At 49.5% G+C, this 19119-nt stretch overlaps 1 long non-coding RNA gene across 2 annotated transcripts; it reads left to right on the plus strand.

The window, feature by feature from the left end:
- The first annotated feature begins 15524 nt into the window (after positions 1-15524).
- On the plus strand, positions 15525-16095 carry LOC119336932. Of its 2 annotated transcripts, none has more exons than XR_005162926.1 (2): positions 15525-15585; positions 15701-16095. It is a non-coding gene; the product is annotated as an uncharacterized LOC119336932 (long non-coding RNA). The 2 variants fall into 2 exon arrangements; XR_005162928.1 differs by having other exon boundaries at positions 15563-15604.
- Positions 16096-19119: the final 3024 nt, after the last annotated feature.

A 19119-nucleotide genomic window follows, 5' to 3' on the forward strand; every position in this document is an offset into this window, starting at 1 on the left:
GGAGGCTTAGCTGCAGTCCAAGCACTCGCCTAAGTTGTGAAAATCCTACCGAGGTAAGCCAGCCTTCCACTCGGAGGCTTAGCTGCAGCCTCGTGCTCGCCTAAGTTATAAAAATCCTACCGAGTGAAGAGCAACCCTCCACTCGGAGGCTTAGCTGCAGTCCAAGCACTCGCCTAAGTTGTGAAAATCCTACCGAGTGAAGAGCAATCCTCTCACTCGGAGGCTTAGCTGCAGCCTCGTGCTCGCCTAAGTTATCAAAATCCTACCGAGTGGTAAGCCAGCCTTCCACTCGGAGGCTTAGCTGCAGCTTCGTGCTCGCCTAAGTTATAAAAATCCTACCGAGTGAAGAGCAACCCTCTCACTCGGGGGCTTAGCTGCAGCCCTGTGCTCGCCTAAGCACAGGCACCTTGCTTTGAACCTGCAAAAGACATTCCGAGCCGAAGGCAATCGTATTCAAGCACCAAATCCAAGTTTGAATCGACATCTAAAGGAACCGAAAGTGCTCAGGCGTCAAGCCTGTTAAGGTTTGTCGGTTACAGTTTCACTCGGCATACCGAGGCAAATTTAAAGCGTCGAGCCAGAAGAAGTTTTTTACCCCTCCTGTGGAGGGCTGGAAGGTGCAACAAATTCATCAAGGTCAATCCCGTCGGTGATCCGAGTGGCAGCTGCAAGGAAAGTCTCCATAAAGGACCTGAAGTCGTGCTTCTTGGTATTGGCCACCCGAAGGGCCGCCAGCTTCTCTTCTCGCGCATCTTTGCAGTGGACTCGGGCCAGACACAGAGCGACATCTGCACCACACCGAGCCGAGGACTTCTTCCACTCCTGCACTCGACCAGGGATCGTGTTCAAGCGGGCCATCAGCGACTCAAGGTCATTCTGAAGTGTCTCCTCAGGCCAGAGCGTCGAGTCGATGCGAGATGTGGCGGCCTTCAGCCTTGCGAGATAGTCCACGACAGCTGCAACACGAGACTCCAGTCGGAAAACATCCATGGCAACTTCGTCGTTCACCGGAGAATTGACGGGGTCAAGGTTTGGCTCCAGTCGGCTGGTTTCTTCTTCAAAGTTTTGACAAAATTCTGCAAGGGTGATCACTAAGTCAAGGAGATAGTCGAATGGAAAAAGCCACAATTGGAAATATTTGCCAAACATGGAGGTCTACCTTCAAGCATAAGGAACAGCTTCTTGGCAAGGCCACTCAGGAAGGCCTCCAGTTCAGTTTTCTTCTCAGTCAATTTGCTGACTTGGTCGGTCAGGGCAGCTTTGTCAGTTTTCAGTCGACTGACCTCCTTGTTGGCAATCCCAAGAGCAGCTTTCAGATTGGTATTGTCTTGTTCGAGCTTGGTGACTGAAGCTAACTTCTCGTCAGCAAGCTTGATCTTCTCAGCTAGCTCAAGGTCTTTCTTCTGCTGGGCCTCCCTTACCTTACCTGCAAGTTACAGCAAGATCAGATGCTGAAACAAGCAAGGGGAAAAGCAGTCGTCAGGGTCTCACCAAACATACCTTAGGTCTCCTCCTTTGCCTTTGTCAATTTCTCCTGAACCAGCTTCAAGCTCAGCTCGACTTGAGTATGTTTCTGTTCCAGCTCTGAGTAGCGACCCACAAGATCACAAGAGTTCTGCGAAGAACCAATCGACTAGATGTCAAAAATAATTCACTTCCGAGTGAAATGGGAAAAACACACGTTTCTAAGACTACAGCCGAATACAAGAATTCGACCGTAGTCTCGGGGACTACACCCAGTGGGTGCACTCAGCGTGCCCCCACTAATCCTGTTGAAGACAAAGTCGACCAGTCGACCTCAAAAAAAAAGAGCGAGATGCATTCTCTAAGACTGTGATCAACTACAAGCAGTCGACCACAGTCTCGGGGACTACACCCAGTGGGTGCACTCAGCGTGCCCCCATCGGTTTGTGAAATCCAGTCGACCAGTCGACTGGCAGAAAGATTGACATCATAAAGCCTAAGGCCGACTGTCAGCAGTCGACCTTAGCCTTGGGGACTACACCCAGCAGGTGCACTCAGCGTGCCCCCGCTAACACAGAGTTTATTCGACACACCCAGTGGGTGACTGCTATAAATTCCGGAAAAGAAAAGTTTTTGGTAGCATATCCAACAGAACAAACAGCGGCCGACTGACCTGGACATTGCTTTGGAGGGCAGAGCTGGCGTCATAAGCTGCCTGGCTCGCGTCTCGGATGGTCTTCAGCTGCTCCATCATGAGTCCCGCCTGGCGTATTGCCTCCTTCGCTGCACCAGCTTGGTCCTCTGGGACGTGGTGAGTCGTGAAGAGGGAGGGCTGCTGAGCACTCGTCAGTGGATTTGCGAAAGACACCGTGTGTCGAGTGGTGTTCTCTTCCTCCACAGTCAGAGTCTCAGGCGCCGTCACATCCTGAGGCACCTTACTGGCGGGCGCTTCCGACTCTTCCTGCGTGCCAGTGGTTCTTCATCCTCGTCGTCGTCAGGAAGATTGATAACAGTATGGGGCGGAGCTGCGAAGAAGAATCAGGATCAGAGGTCGCGAGTCAGTCGACTAAAAACGGTGTTAAGAATACAGTACCTGGGTTCGAAGTTGCCGCATCCTCCATCTCGTGGTCATCGGCCCGGGCCGAGGTCTCAGAAGTAGCAATACTGCAACTCCAAAGGATCAGTCGACTAACTTCAGCGTCGACTAGAAATAAAGTTCACACAGAATAAGAAAATATGAGCAGCACGGTTACCCTGATATGGTAGGGATGGACACCTTCATCTTCGGCAAGAGTTTGATCGGCTTCGACGAGGCCGCCCTGGGCTGCTTCGGCGCCTTTTCAGTCGGCGCTGGAGAGGTGGTCCTAGGGCGCTTGGTCGACTGCGTCGCAACCCCCTTGCCACGTTCAGTTGAAGGGTCGTGGACGAGCTTCGACCGCCTTTCCGAGCGCGGTGGCACGACCTCCTCCCCCTCCTCTTCCTCGTCCTCGACGTCGTCTTCATCACCGACATCATCATCATCGTCGTCATCGTCCTCTGCGACATCCGAGTCCCATTCCTCCTCTTCCTGGCTCTCGCCCCCGCTCGCCTCGCCTTCCTCAGTCGAAGCTTGTGCCCCATTGGGCATTGAGTACAGCTCGGTGAGGGCCTAACAGACGCCCAGACAAGAATCAGTCGACCAGTCGGCAGGATTAACAGAGATGAATACGACAAGGGCGCAGTGGAGAGCAGAGCAAGTGTACCTTGTTTGGGTCGCTGTTGTGGTCGAGTGGAGGAACCCTTCTGGCTCCGCGCGGGTTGTCCTTGTTTCCGGTGACGGCCGCCATCCATCTTTCCAGAGTGACATCGTCGACTGCTTCTGGATGGACTCTGGTCTCGTCTTCGGTCCCACAGTACAACCACATGCAGTGGCTCCGGAACTGGAGAGGCTGGATGCGACGCCTGAGGAAAACCTCCAAGAGGTCCATGCCTGTGACTCCCTCCCGAACCAACTGCACCACGCGCTCCATCAACATCTTCACGTCGGCTCTCTCCTCCGGAATCAGCTTCAGAAGGGAAGGCTTGCTCACTCGGTCCATGGTGAACGGAGGGAGTCCACTCGACTGCCCTGGCGTCGACTGGTCCTGGCAGTAGAACCAAGTCGACTGCCAGCCTCTAACGGACTCGGGAAAGGTCATGGGCGGGAAGGTGCTCTTATTCCTCACCTGAATCCCCAGGCCCCCGCACATTTGGACGACTCGGGTTTTTTCATCACCGGGGCTCGCCTTCTTCACGGTCTGAGAGCGACACGTGAATATATGTTTGAACAAACCCCAGTGCGGTCGACAGCCCAAGAAACCCTCACACATGGACACGAATGCAGCAAGATAGGCAATGGAGTTTGGGGTAAAGTGGTGAAGCTGCGCTCCAAAGAAATTCAAGAAGCCACGGAAGAAAATACTTGGCGGCAAGGAAAACCCATGATCAACATGAGTGGCCAAAAGCACACACTCACCCTCTTCTGGCTGTGGCTGCCACTCCTTCCCCGGCAACCTCGCAGCTCCGTGAGGGATCAAGCCCTCGTTGGCCATGTCGAGGAGGTCCTTCTCTGTGATGGTCGACTGGATCCAGTCTCCTTGGACCCAGCCCTTCGGCAGGTGGGATCTGGACGAGGACCCTCCGCGGCTGTTGGATCTCCCCTTCGCCTTCTCCGACGCCGACGCCTTCTTGGCGTGCTCCAGCGCCGCCGTCTTCTCCTTGGCCATGGTCGCCGGAGAGATGCGCGAAGGGAAGTGGTGCGGGGGCGAGAGCGAGCACGCTGAGCTGGGAAGAAGGAAGCAGAGAGAGAGGGAGAATGCTGGGGCGCAGCACAGAAATCCTCGCCGGGCGCATTTATAAGGTCCCTTCCGAGTGGCTGACATGTGGGCCCGGTCGATCTAATCATATCTGAGAGCAGTTATGCAGACTGGATACGTGGCGAAAAAGGCGGCGCGGAGATCGAGGCGTCTATGCCCCGTCCCATCCGAACGCCGCGGTCCGCCCCGCTTCGCGCGCGCCCCCAAATTTTGCATCCCGCGGAATCCGCGAGCAACAAATCAGTCTGTCAGACGCGGTGTTTCCGGCGATCCGTCGCTCGGAGATCGTCGAAGCCCGAAAGATCACTCGACGCAAAAACAGAATGGATCGAGTCGACTGAAGGCAAATTGCTCCCTGTCAACGAAGAGATTCCTTGGTCCAGAACAGCGCACAACTAGAGCGCAAAGATTAATCGGAAACGACATCAACTCCTTCTTCACTCGAAGCCTCAATCCATTCGGGGGCTAATGATGGGGTTATGTACCTAGGGTAGGGTCATGGACCTGATCCAAGTAACTCACCCCAGGACATCCTTAGAAGAGGTCGCCTTCCAGTCGACCAACGAGGATTCACTCGACTGGCCTGAAGGACTCGACCACGAAGACACACTCGACCGCCAGGAGGTCAAGAGGCACTCGGCACTGCAACGGCCTGTAATCAAGTAGACTTTATGATAGTAAAGGCCTTTATGTGGGGCGTTACCAGTAACGCCCCAGACTTAACTCACCTTAAACCCTCTCCTGCGTGGGCTGGCTAGGGTCCTGGCGCACTCTATATAAGCCACCCTCCTCCACAGGCAGAAGGGTTCGGCACCTTGTAATTCATACATTCATAATCCACTCGACCGCCTCCGGGCTCCGAGACGTAGGGCTGTTACTTTTTCCGAGAAGGGCCTGAACTCGTACATCCTTTGTGCTTACAACCTCTCCATAGCTAGGACCTTGCCTCTCCATACCTACCCCCCACTCTACTGTCAGGCTTAGAACCACGACATAACCCTCGCGGAGCCAGAAGGATTCCTCCACTCGACTGCCACAGTGACCCAAACAAGGTATGTCTGCTCCACTTCCCATTGTATTTTTGTCGTATTTATTTCTGTTTTCTCTGTCGATCGGTCGACTAATCTTTGTCTTGTTGTCCATCAGGCCCTCACTGAACTGTACTCAATGCCCAACGGAGCGCAGGCTCCGACTGAGGAGGGAGAAGCGAGCGGGGGCGAGAGTCAGGAGGAGTGGGACTCGGACGCCGCCGAGGCCGATGATGATGACGATGACGATGATGATGATGATGATGACGGCGAAGAGGAGGAGGAGGAGGTCGCACCACCGCGCTCGGAAAGGCGGTCGAAACTTGTTCATGACCCTGCGACTGAACGCGGCGAGGGGGTCGCGACTGTTACTCAGTCGACCAAGCGTCCCCGGATCACCTCTCTGGCGCCGACTGAAAAGGCGCCGAAGCAGCCCAGGGCGGCCCCGTCGAAGCCGACCAAGCACCTGCCGAAGATGAAGGTGTCCATCCCCACCATATCAGGGTAATCATATTGCTTACGTCTTCTTGTTTTGTGTGAACTTTATCTCTGGTTGGCGCTGGAGTTAGTCGACTGACTCTTTGGAGTTGCAGTGCTGCTACTTCTGAGACCTCAGCCCGGGCTGACGACCATGTGATGGAGGACGCAGCAACCTCAAAACCTGGTATTATACTCTTAACACCGTTTCTAGTCGACTGACTCATGATTTCTAATTCTGATTCTTTTCTGTAGCTCCATCCAATGTTGTTATCACTCTCCCTGATGACGATGAAGACGAGGAACCGCTGAAGCACAGAAGGAGTAGGAAAACGTCTGCCAACAGGGTGCCCCAGGATGTGACGGCGCCTGAGACTCTGGTTGCGGAGGAGGAGAACACCACTCGACACACTGTGTCCTTCGCAGATCCACTGACGAGTGCTCAGCAGCCCTCCCTCTTCACGACGCACCACGTTCCAGAGGACCAAGCTGGCGCCGCGAAGGAGGCGATACGCCAGGTAGGGATCATGATGGAGCAGTTAAGGACCATCCGGGATGCGAGCCAGGCAGCTTACGACGCCAGTTCCGCCCTTCAAAGCAATGTTCAGGTCAGTCGACCATCATCTGTTCTGTTAGGATATGCTATAAAAAACTTTTCTTTCCAACATCTACGGTAGTCACCCATTGGATGTGTCGATTTAGACTCCGTGTTAGCCTTAGGCTTTATAATTTCAGTCTTTCCGTCATTCGACTATGGCGAATGGATTTCGAAAGCCGGTCGACTGGTCGACTTTGTCTTCAATAGGATTAGTGGGGGCACGCTGAGTGCACCCACTGGGTGTAGTCCCCGAGACTACGGTCGAATGCTTGTATTCAGCTGTAGTCTTAGAAACGTGTGATTTTTCCTTTTTCACTTGGAAGTGAATTATATTTGACATTTAGTCGATTGGTTCTTCGCAGAACTCCTGTGATCTTGTGGCTCGCTACTCTGAGCTGGAAAACAAGCACATTTAGCTCGAGCTGAATTTGAAGCTGGTTCAGGAGAATCTGACGAAGGCAAAGGAGGAGACCGAAGGTATGTTTGGTGAGACCTTGACGACTGCTTTTTCCCTTCGTTTGTTTCAAAATTTGATCTTGCTGTAACTTGCAGGTAAGGTAAGGGAGGCCCAACAGAAAAAAGACCTTGAATTAGCTGAGAAGATCAAGCTTGCTGACGAGAAGTTAGCTTCAGTCACCAAGCTTAAACAAGACAATACCAATCTGAAAGCTGCTCTTGGGTTCGCCAACAAGGAAGTCAGTCGACTGAAAATTGATAAAGCTGCCCTGACCGACCAAGTCAGTAAGTTGACTGGGAAGAAAAATGATCTGGAGCCCTTCCTGAGTGGTCTTGCCAAGAAGCTGTTCCTTATGCTTGAAGGTAAACCTCTATGCTCGGTATTCATTTCCAATCGTGGTTTTTCCATTCGACCATCGCCTTGACTCGGTGATCGTCCTTGCAGAATTTTGTCAAAACTTTGAAGAAGAAACTAGCCGGCTGGAACCAAACCTCGACCCCGTCAATTCTCCGGTGAACGACGAAGTTGCCATGAATGTTTTCTGACTGGAGTCCCGTGTTGCAGCTGTCGTGGACTATCTTGCAAGGCTGAAGGTCGCCATATCTCGCATCGACTCGACGCTCTGGCCCGGGGAGACACTTCAGAATGACCTCGAGTCGCTGATGGCTCGCTTGAACACGATCCCTGGTCGAGTGCAGGAGTGGAAAAAAGTCCTCGGCTCGGTGCGGTGCAGATGTTGCTCTGTGTCTGGCCTGAGTTCACTGCAAAGATGTGCGAGAAGAGAAGCTGGCGGCCCTCCGGGTGGCCAACACCAAGAAACACGACTTCAGGTCCTTTATGGAAACTTTCCTTGCGGCTGCCACTCGGATCGCGGATGGAATTGATCTTGATGAGTTTGTTGCATCTTCCAGCCCTCCACAGAAGGGGTAAAAAACTTCTTCTAAGCTCGACGCTTTAAATTTGCCTCGGTATGCCGAGTGGAGTTGTAACCGATAAACTTTTGGTATCGATCCCAACTTGAACTTGGTGTTTGAATAAGATTGCTTTTGGCTCGAAAATGTCTTTGCAAGCCCAAAGCAAGACGCTTACTGCAGTCGACTTATTCCTTAGTCCACTTAGGCGAGCACTGGGCTGCAGCTAAGCCCCCGAGTGAGAGGTTTGCTCTTTACTCGGTAGGATTTTGATAACTTAGGCGAGCACAGGGCTGCAGCTAAGCCCCTGAGTGAGAGGTTTGCTCTTCACTCGGTAGGATTTTTATATCTTAGGCGAGCACTGGGCTGCAGCTAAGCCCCCGAGTGAGAGGTTTGCTCTTCACTCGGTGGGATTTTGATAACTTAGGCGAGTACTTGGACTGCAGCTAAGCCCCCGAGTGAGAGGTTTGCTCTTCACTTGGTGGGATTTTGATAACTTAGGTGAGTACTTGGACTGCAGCTAAGCCTCCGAGTGGAAGTCTGGCTTACCATTGTAAGATTTTCATAACTTAGGCGAGTACTTGGACTGCAGCTAAGCCTCCGAGTGGAAGTCTGGCTTACCACTCGGTAGGATTTTCATAACTTAGGCGAGTACTTGGACTGCAGCTAAGCCTCCGAGTGAGAGGTTTGCTCTTCACTCGGTAGGATTTCGGTAACTTAGGCGAGTACTTGGACTGCAGCTAAGCCTCCGAGTGGAAGTCTGGCTTACCACTCGGTAGGATTTTTGATAACTTAGGCGAAATGGATTCACAGCTAAGCCTCCGAGTGGGAGTCTGGCTCACCATTCGGTAGGATTTTTTATAACTTAGGCGAAACGGATTCGCAGCTAAGCCTCCGAGTGGGAGTCTGGCTCACCACTCGGTAGGATTTTTTACAAACTTAGGCAGAACGGATTCGCGGCTAAGTCACCCAGTGAGGGTGGATTTTATTGGACAAAATAAAAAGTGACAAAAATTATGGAGGAACTATGACACTATTATTTTGAGGTCCATGAACTACAGAAGTACTTTATTGCAACTCATCCGAGTGATAAAACTTAAGTGTAAAATGGGCGGAGTAGTTCCGCGTTCCAAGCTCGGGGCTCGTCGATATTATGCTCGACGTTGTAAAGACGGTACGCCCCGTTGTGAAGAACTTTGGTGACGATGAAGGGTCCTTCCCAAGAAGGAGCAAGCTTGTGTTGTTTCTTCTGATCCACTCGGAGAACTAAATCTTCTTCTTGAAAGGCTCGACCTCTCACATTTTTGGCGTGGAAACGACGCAAATCTTGTTGGTAGATGGTCGACCGGATCAGAGCCATCTCCCTTTCTTCCTCTAAAAGGTCGACTGCGTCCTGCCGCGCTTGTTCAGCTTCTGCTTCGTTGTAGATTTCAACTCGAGGAGCATTGTGGAGAAGATCACTCGGCAAGACTGCTTCAGCTCCGTAGACCAAGAAGAATGGAGTTCTTCCGGTCGACCGATTAGGTGTGGTCCGCAGTCCCCAAAGCACTGAGGGAAGTTCGTCGATCCAAGCTCCAGCTGCATGCTTGAGATCACGCATCAGTCGGGGTTTCAATCCCTTGAGAATCAGGCCATTGGCTCGCTCCGCTTGTCCATTCGACTGCGGATGGGCGACTGAAGCGTAGTCGACTCGTGTGCCTTGAGAGTTACAGAAATCTCTGAATTCCTCCGAGTCAAAGTTCGACCCATTATCCGTAATGATGCTGTGAGGGACTCCATATCTGAATATTAGTTCCCTGATGAAGCTAACAGCAGTACCGGCGTCAAGGTTCTTGATTGGTTTAGACTCAATCCACTTGGTGAACTTGTCGACTGCCACCAGCACATGCGTGAAGCCACTTCGCCCTGTTCTCAAAGGACCGACCATGTCCAACCCCCATACTGCGAAAGGCCAGACGAGTGGAATGGTCTTCAGGGCTGATGCAGGCTTGTGCGACATATTCGAGTAAAACTGACATCCCTCGCACTTATCTACTATCTCCTTTGCCATCTCATTCGCCTTTGGCCAGTAAAATCCGGCTCGGTATGCTTTGGCCACGATAGTCCGAGAGGACGCGTGATGACCGCAGGTCCCTGAGTGAATATCATTAAGGATGATTCGACCTTCTTCTGGCGTTATGCACTTCTGACCAACTCCAGTCGCGCTTTCTCTGTATAACTGTCCTTTGATTACGGTAAAGGCCTTAGATCGACGGACGATCTGTCGAGCCTCTTCCTCATCCTCCGGGAGCTCTTTTCTCAGGATATATGCGATATATGGAACTGTCCAATCGGGAATGACCACCAAGATCTCCATAACCTAGTCGACTACTGCTGGGACTTCAACCTCAGTCGGATCTGTGGCACTCTTGGGCTGTGGAGCTTCTTCGGTGAAAGGATCTTCCTTGACTGACGGAGTGTGTATATGCTCCAAGAACACACCACTCGGAATGGCTTCTCTCTTGGAACCTATCTTTGCTAGATCATCAGCTGCTTGATTTTTCAGTCGGGGTATATGATGGAGCTCCAACCCCTCGGACTTCTTTTCCAGCTTCCTCACTGCACTGCAGTATCCAGTCATGGCTGGGCTTCTCACATCCCACTCCTTCATCACTTGTTTGACCACTAAATCTGAGTCGCCATAGACCATCAAGCGACGGACGTCGAGTGAAATGGTCATGCGCAACCCATATAAGAGGGCCTCATATTCTGCCTCATTGTTGGAGGAATCAAAGTGAATCTGGAGCACATATCTGAGCTTATCTTCTCTGAGGAAAACCAGGACAACCCCAGCACCGGAACCATTCAACATCTTAGAGCCATCAAAGAACATGGTCCAATGCTCCGAGTGAACTTCAGTCGGCTGCTGCTGTTCAATCCACTCGGCGAGGAAATCTGCTATTGCCTGGGACTTAATGGCTTTCTTTGCCTCAAACTTGATATCAAGGGGAAGAAGTTCAATCGCCCATTTAGCCACTCGACCAGTTGCGTCTCTGTTGTGCAAAATCTCTGATAGTGGAGCGTCGCTGACGACTGTGATGGAGTGATCAGAGAAATAATGAGCAACCTTCTTTGTGGTCATGTATATTCCATACACAAGCTTCTGATAATGAGGATATCTCTGCTTGGATGGAGTCAAGACTTCAGACAAATAATACACTGGGCGCTGAACTTTGAGAGCTTTTCCTTCTTCTTCCCGCTCGACCGTAAGCACAGTACTGACGACTTGTCCTGTGGCTGCGATATAGAGCAACAGAGGCTCTTTGCTGATTGGAGCAGCAAGCACCGGCTGGGTGGAGAGCAGAGCTTTTAGCTCGGCAAACGCTGCATCAGCTTCTGGAGTCCACTCGAACTTGTCTGCCTTCTTCATCAGTCGGTAAAGAGGCAATGCCTTTTCACCGAGTCGTGAGATGAATCGACTTAATGCGGCCAAGCATCCAGTAAGTTTCTGTACATCGTGCACTCGCACAGGGCGTTTCATTCGGAGAATAGTGCCGATCTTCTTTGGATTAGCGTCGATTCCTCGTTCGGAAATGAGAAAACCGAGTAACTTGCCACCCGGAACTCCAAATGTGCACTTTGATGGATTGAGCTTGATATCATACCTTCGGAGGTTGGCAAATGTTTCGGCGAGGTCAGCGAGCAGGTCGGAATCTTTTCGTGACTTGACGACGATATCATCCATGTACGCTTCCACATTCCGACTGATTTGAGTGAGTAGACACTTCTGAATCATTCGCATAAATGTGGCTCCGGCATTCTTGAGGCCGAATGGCATGGTGATATAGCAGAAGCACCCGAATGGAGTGATGAAAGCTGTTTTTACCTCGTCGGGTCCATACAGACGGATCTGGTGGTACCCGGAGTAGGCGTCTAGAAAAGACAGTCTCTCGCATCCCGCGGTCGAGTCAACAATTTGATCTATGCGAGGGAGAGGAAAATGATCTTTTGGGCAGGCCCGGTTGATGTGCTTGAAATCAATGCACATTCGGAGTGATTTGTCCTTCTTAGGAACCATTAGCAAGCCACTCGGAGTGGTATATCTCTCGGATAAATCCTGCCGCCAACAGTCGAGCCACTTCCTCACCAATGGCTTTTCTCTTCTGGACGGCGGACCGCCGAAGATGCTCTTTGACTGGTTTTGCAGATGAGTCGACTCTTAGGCAATGCTCAGCCAGTCCCCTGGGAACACCTGGCATGTCAGCGGGCTTCAATGCAAAAATGTCCCAGTTCTCACGGAGGAACTGGATGAGCGCTTCTTCCTATTTCGGGTCGAGTGTTGTGGAGATGTGGGTCGGAGCTGCATCTGGGTCGGTCGGGTGAATGTGAACAGGCTTTGTCTCACCGGACGATTGAAATGCAGACTCTGTGGCGGGTTTCTTGGATCGCAGCAAGTCACTCGGATCTGCGTTTTGCTTGTATTCTTCGAACTCGATCGCTGTCACCTGGGAATCAGCAATCTTTGAGCCTTTCTGGAAGCACTCTTCTGCCTTTTTCCGATCACCGGTGACAGTGATCACTCCTTTGGGGCCGGGCATCTTCAATTTGAGGTACACGTAACATGGTCGAGCCATGAACCGTGCATAAGCTGGTCTCCCCAAAATGGCATGATATGCACTCTGAAAATCCACGACCTCGAACGTCAACTTCTCTTTGCGAAAATGTTTCGAATCGCCAAACACCACGTCCAGAGCTATTTGGCCGAGTGACTCGGCTTTCTTTCCTGGTATAACTCCATGAAAGCTCATGTTACTGGTGCTCAGTCGGGACATCGGAATACCCATTCCTTTCAGTGTGTCTGCATACAGTAAATTCAGCCCACTACCACCGTCCATAAGCACTTTCGTCAGTCGAGTGCCTTCAACAACTGGATCGACCACCAAAGCTTGCCTCCCAGGGGTGGCAATATGAGTCGGGTGATCAGATTGGTCGAAGGTGATGGGTGTTTGGGACCATTTCAGATAATTTTCTTTTGCTGGGGCAACCATGTTTACCTCACGGTTAATAACTTTCAATCGACTCTTGCTCTCCACATCTGCAAAGATCATCAGAGTAGAGTTGATATGCGGATATCCTTCCTCACTGTCCTCCTTGTCTTCGGCCTTGTCCGACTCCTTCTCCTTGTTATTAGACTGTTTTCCCTGAAACTGCTGGATCAGGAGTCGACATTGTCGAGTGGTGTGCTTCGGGTAGATGATATTCCCCTCTTCGTCTTTCTTCGTGTGGATGTGACACGACATATCCCTCATGTCGTTCCCTTCTTTATCCTTTACCTTCTTAGGGTTCCAGGATCCTTTTGGTTTCCCTTTAAACTTTCCCTGAGTCACGGCCAGAGCCTTTCCAGGAGCTGCCGGTTCAGCCTTCCGCTTCTGTTTCCGACTGGTGTTTCCCTTTTCCGACTGACTCGACTTGTGTTTGCCGCTTCGGAGTCGGTCTTCTTCTTTGCCGTTGGCGTACTTGGTAGCAATCTCCATCATCCGACTCAAGGTCATGTCACCGGTTCGACCAAACTTCAAACTCAATTCTCTGTTCTTGACGCCATCTTTAAAGGCGCAGACTGCCTGATGACCAGACACATTCTCCATAGTATGGTGCAAAGTGATCCATCTCTGAATATACTCTCTGAGAGTCTCATTGGTCTTCTGCACGCAGACTTGCAACTCCGTCAGTCCAGCCGGTCGCTTGCAAGTTCCTTCAAACGTTCTGATGAACACTTGGGACAGATCTTCCCAAGTGTAAATGCTGCTAGGAGGTAATTGAGTCAACCATGCTCTGGCAGAACCTTCCAGCATGAGGGGCAAATGCTTCATGGCCACCTCGTCGTTCCCACCACCAATCTGAACCGTCACTCGGTAGTCCTCAAGCCAAGTTTCAGGCTTAGACTCACCAGTGAACTTGCTGACTCCTGTTGCCAACCTGAAATTGGGAGGGATAACTGCGGCTCTGATAGCTCTGCTGAAACATTCAGGACCAGAAACATGCACTCGACTGCTTGTGGGCGCATCTCTGTCGAGTCCACCTCGATGAGCTCTGTTCCGGTCGACCAAACCTTGCACGATAATGGATCGCGCGTCGAAGCCTGGTTCTCTGGGGTCGACTGGAACTCTTCGCCCCGTACTGAGCTGACGTCTGTCATCTTGCTGCCGAGGAGCGTAAGACCCACCCCTCAGAGGGGAATTGGGCACTCGACGCCTATCATCTCGGTCGAGTCGGTCACCATATTGGTCTCGCCGATTCTTGCGCCCTTCACGCCGCGGAGGCGATCTGGGACTGTGAGCTGACTGAACCGTATTCGCAGCGACGGATCGACTGTGAATTCTGTTGTGCGACTGCGACACGGCCGAATTCTGATCTCCTGCTGCCCGGAGCAGATCCCTGATCTGCATCAAGCCTCTGCCAGCTTCCGACTGAGAGGGCTGGATGGACTCTGCTATACGGGTCGCAGCTGCCAAATTCTGGATTGGGGTTCGATATACCTGAGTCGGCGGGAAGAGTTGACGTCGGCTGGTGTCGGGAACTCGTTGCCGCGCGCGCTCGTCGAGTGCTCGCTGAAGATTCTCCAGTCGAGTGCGTTCGGCCAAATTGGCCAAACGTGCCTCCTCCAAGGCGTGAGCCTCGGGGGTTTCTCCTGCGATGGGAGTACGCAGGACATCCACGTTCCTGTGGCGAAGTTCTTCTCTTTGCAGAGAGTCGAGTGGCTCGGGCTGGTACTCTTCGTGGTCTCGTGCGGGGTCGCCTCCGTCGCCTGCTCCACCATCACGAGCGAAGCCAGGGGGACTGCGGGGCCCGTCGACCATCATGATTTCCACCGCTGGATCACTGCTATCGCACTCGGATGCGGTCTCTACGGAGCCAGTCGACAGATCGAACAGGCCGTAGAGAGATTCGTCGAGCTCGATTGCCGCAACTTGGGTGGTGGCCGTCTGGCGAGCCACCGCGTGCCTCACCCACCGCTGAATCCTCGACCGGCCCGAGCGCTTGCGCTGGCGGGAGACCGGGAGGGTGGTTGATGGGGATGTCAACCGATACGGGGTCGACGGTTGCCGCAGCAGAACACCGCGGACACATGCGCGAAAATGCGTCGCACCGCGGACGGGGAGCGCATCAACGTCGAGTGGAGCCTCCTGGAGCCAGGCGGAGTCGTCGGCGATGAAGGTGAGAGCGCCGAGACGGATCTCTCGACCCTCAACCAAAACGCCAGCAGCCACCATGATGCAAGTACTCGGAAGAATCGCAACTTCTCCACAAAATTGCTAAAAACACCTGCCCCACGGTGGGCGCCAACTGTCGTGGTTCTAGGTCTGACAGTAGAGTGGGGGGTAGGTATAGAGAGGCAAGGTCCTAGCTATAGAGAGGTTGTAAACACAAGGGATGTACGAGTTCAGGCCCTTCTCGGAGGAAGTAAAAGCCCTACGTCTCGGAGCCCGGAGGCGGTCGAGTGGATTGTATGTATATGAGTTACAGGGTGCCGAACCCTTCTGCCTGTGGAGGGGGGTGGCTTATATAGAGTGCGCCAGGACCCCAGCCATCCCACGTAATGAAGGGTTTAAGGGACATTAAGTCCGAGGCGTTACTGGTAACGTCCCACATAAAGTGTCTTAACTACCATAAAGTCTACTTAACTACAAGCCGTTGCAGTGCAGAGTGCCTTTTGACCTCCTGGTAGTCGAGTGAGTCTTCGTGGTCGAGTCCTTCAAGTCAGTCGAGTGAGTCCCTCGTTGGTCGACTGGAAGGTGACCTCTTCTAAGGGTGTCCTTGGGCAGGGTATTTAGATCAGGTCTGTGACCCTACCCTAGGTACATGACTCCATCAGATAGCTTTACACTATCCGTCATGTGCATGGCTGTCGAAGTACATCATCGTTATGATGTGTATGGTTTCTCTATTTTCAGCCCTACTGCTCCTGAGCCCAAATCCCATGACCATGCCCCCACCTCTCCTTTGTTGAATGAAGGGAGTCTGGTTGCTAAAAAGTGAGTTTTCTTAATCAGTATGTATGGCCCCTCTGCACATGCTGTTTCTTCATATTTATGAGGCCTTCAAGCTTTGTCAGTTTTCTGATAGATATGGAATTTTAATTTGATAGTCCCAACAACGATGGGTACTGATGGAGCTATCTATTATTTATTGTCAATCTGTAATACTTTTGTCAGCTTCTAGCATGTCGTTGCTCTGCCAGAGTGCAATTTTCTCTGCATGGCATACACCAGTTACCATTAGTTGATATGTTTGTTGAAGTTTTATTGCAAGTTAAATAAATGTGTAGTGTGGCATACTGATTATTATAGTTTGATAATGTCAGGTGCCGATGGCTTTAGATATGTAAATAAAATATGGTGATTGTCACCGGTATGTAGTGTGGCATACTAATCAAATGACTAAGCATTTAATTATTGTTCTGTTATGTTATTGATTTCACCGGCTTTATGTCGGCCGATTAGTTATGAAGGATTCCACATCAGCTAATTTAGATTATGTTACTAGAGTATTAGAAAAAGTTCCTGATATATGTATTTAGAGCATTTGCTGAGATTTGGTGCAAAATATTGATGACCAGGCATTATACTGCGCATAAGCACAATTTTTTAGTTTTTCTTTTTATTGTTGCAGTTGCTTTTCTAGCAATAGCCAAATAGTGTGACATAACACTATTCCATTTTCACAGGCCACAACACATCTTTACAGGTAAGTTTGTTCTCTAGATAGTTCTCTTTCCAAGATTTTCATATCATATTTGTTGTGGGATCTGACTACTTTACCATATTTTCCTGGTGTGGACGATGTTATAGAGTGAGCTACCATCACTTCTCATTATTGACTGTAATCAATATATATGTGTTTATGCCATAAAAGATGGATATTTGTCGAAGCCATTGTCGTGTCATGTAATTACCTGGAGATCAGCTATATAGTTTTGTTCGGATTGTAAAGTGGAAACGACAACTCCCGTGTGATTGTCATTTGATTATTTACTTCCTCAAGTAGTATGGATATGGTGCTGCCAGGATATTAAGTATATTCATGAAGTTGTATAAACCACGTTCTACGATTCACTTCTGTTATGCATATTTACTTTCCAGTTTTAGGACTGAAATCCATCCATTGTAATGAACTTGGTTGTATGGGCATTACCTATTTGACTTAGGCTTGCTTCATCACATATAGACTGCTTTTCTTTTCCCCACTGCTTGTATGACCTAAAACTATCATGTGTATGAGGCAAGTTATTAGAAATGTTTCACATTTTCTTACTTGCAATACCGTGCTTGCCTATTTCAGGTGTTCCAAGACCCAAATCATCGGAAAAACAACACATACAACACTTTTTTCTTTTGAACTTTGGTTACCCCTTATACAAGCCCCCATTCATTTTGTTTATATAGTGGTTAGAATAGTAACCATATGTGCTTGCTCGATACTGATAAATGGAATATTTTCAAAGCACGTATGGTGTGGGTATGTTTGCAATTTGGCGCAACGGGAGATTACTAAAAAATACACATTTTTTCAACATGACATGGTCTTGAAATGGGACTCTACTACCAAATTAAAATGTGTAGGTATATCTCATTGTAGATGAAAAGTTTCTATTTTCTTATTAAAGGGGTTTAAATTTATTATCATATATGCTTGCCCGCTACTAAAACAACTAAAACATTGAATTTCTTTTCATGCTGAATATGGATTTAGTGGGTCTCTGTGCTATTTGTTACCCAGCCGACGAACCGAGAAAGAAAGGAAGGGGATAGACAGTCTTTGCTTGCTCCGCCCCCGCCGCTTCTTATTCAGCTCCTCACGGGCCACAGACATTGCTCTACGTAAGTTGGGCTAAATAACATATGGGCTATCCTAATACCTCCCGATCCCTATATCTCTGTATATGCACAACAAAGACATGTTTTTTTTAGGTTTCTTATCTTTTTCCCTCTTTTTTTGCAGGAAAAATATGCATGGCCAGGTTTCTCATCATGATAACCACGTTTCCAAACTTGCTAAAAAATACAACCATGCCAACTTTACTCTCTCATCATAGTGCCCATATTTTCAAACTGAGCATATTCATATTATGCAAAGTTTTCCTTTTCCCATACTATTATTTAACAACGTAATAAACATGTTTAAAAAATAGCATTATTTAGTTGAAGGTTCTTGCAGCATGAAACTATTTTCATCGACAACATGTCTTCAGCAGGTCTCTGCGTCATTTGGCGCAACGGGTCAACTAGTACATTATAAATCTAGCCGAACATGGGCTTCCTTTAGTGTTCTGTCACCTCCTTTCTACAGTTACAATATGCTGATTTTATAAAACAAACCAATGAACATGTTGGTAATTGGATCAATAGAAATTTGGTCCTTCGGATTTCAAATGCTCATATTTAGTTTGACAACTAATAATTCAGACTATACTACTTAGTTGCAGTATAACACCCTAACCTAAACTCTTTATTTGGTGCCAAGTAGCAGTTTGATGTTGCGTTTATATGTTCCAAAAATTGTAGGTTGAGTACTGCATCAGTGATGAGGATCTTCTAATGGATATCATGCCACGGATTATCTCTTTGGACATCTTCCTTACTTTAGTAACTCAATTTTCTAATGGTAAACTAATGGCGGAGATCCTATAGACCTACACCAACTGATGCTTTGGCTGGTGAACTTCACACTTCCAAGAAAGAGAGAATATGCATTCTTCAGTTCATCCAAAAATACCTGGCTGAGATTTGCGATCTGTAAGTCCACATGGAAAATTTGTTCTCCATTAGATTATTTACATGATGCGATTATCAAATACAAGGTTTAGTGAGCATTTTGGTATTGTTGAATGTTATTTCTCAGAATATTAATAGAGCGTGAGCGTTGCACTTCTTTTAGTTCTCAGCATTATTTTCTGGTCTGTATAACCCTCAGCAAAAAGGATTAAGAGCGAATCTACATTAATAGTGATAGATAAGGCAATGTTCTCAAAAGTTGACTTTCTGAAAAAAATAGTTAAACCATAAATAACTCTGTTTGAGTGCAAAGTATATTTAGACCCATAGTATTCAAAAACTGAGGTTTTTAAACCTGTAGATGTATGGTGGTGGGAGTAGTGAGCTTGCAATGTAACCGGTGCTGTGTGGTGCCTGAGGACCTCATAGGTCTCGGGCGCGCCGTTGTACTGTTTCAACTCTTTCTCTCTTAATGAATCGACATGCAATTCTCATGCGCGTTCCGGGAAAACCTTGTAGTTGTACAATACCATAGTTTGTGAATACCATAGTATTTTACAGTATTTGCAAAACTGTGGGGTGTTTGGTGCATGCATTAT

Source organism: Triticum dicoccoides, chromosome 1B (genome assembly GCF_002162155.2).
Source record: "Triticum dicoccoides isolate Atlit2015 ecotype Zavitan chromosome 1B, WEW_v2.0, whole genome shotgun sequence".
NCBI classification, from domain to species: domain Eukaryota; kingdom Viridiplantae; phylum Streptophyta; class Magnoliopsida; order Poales; family Poaceae; genus Triticum; species Triticum dicoccoides.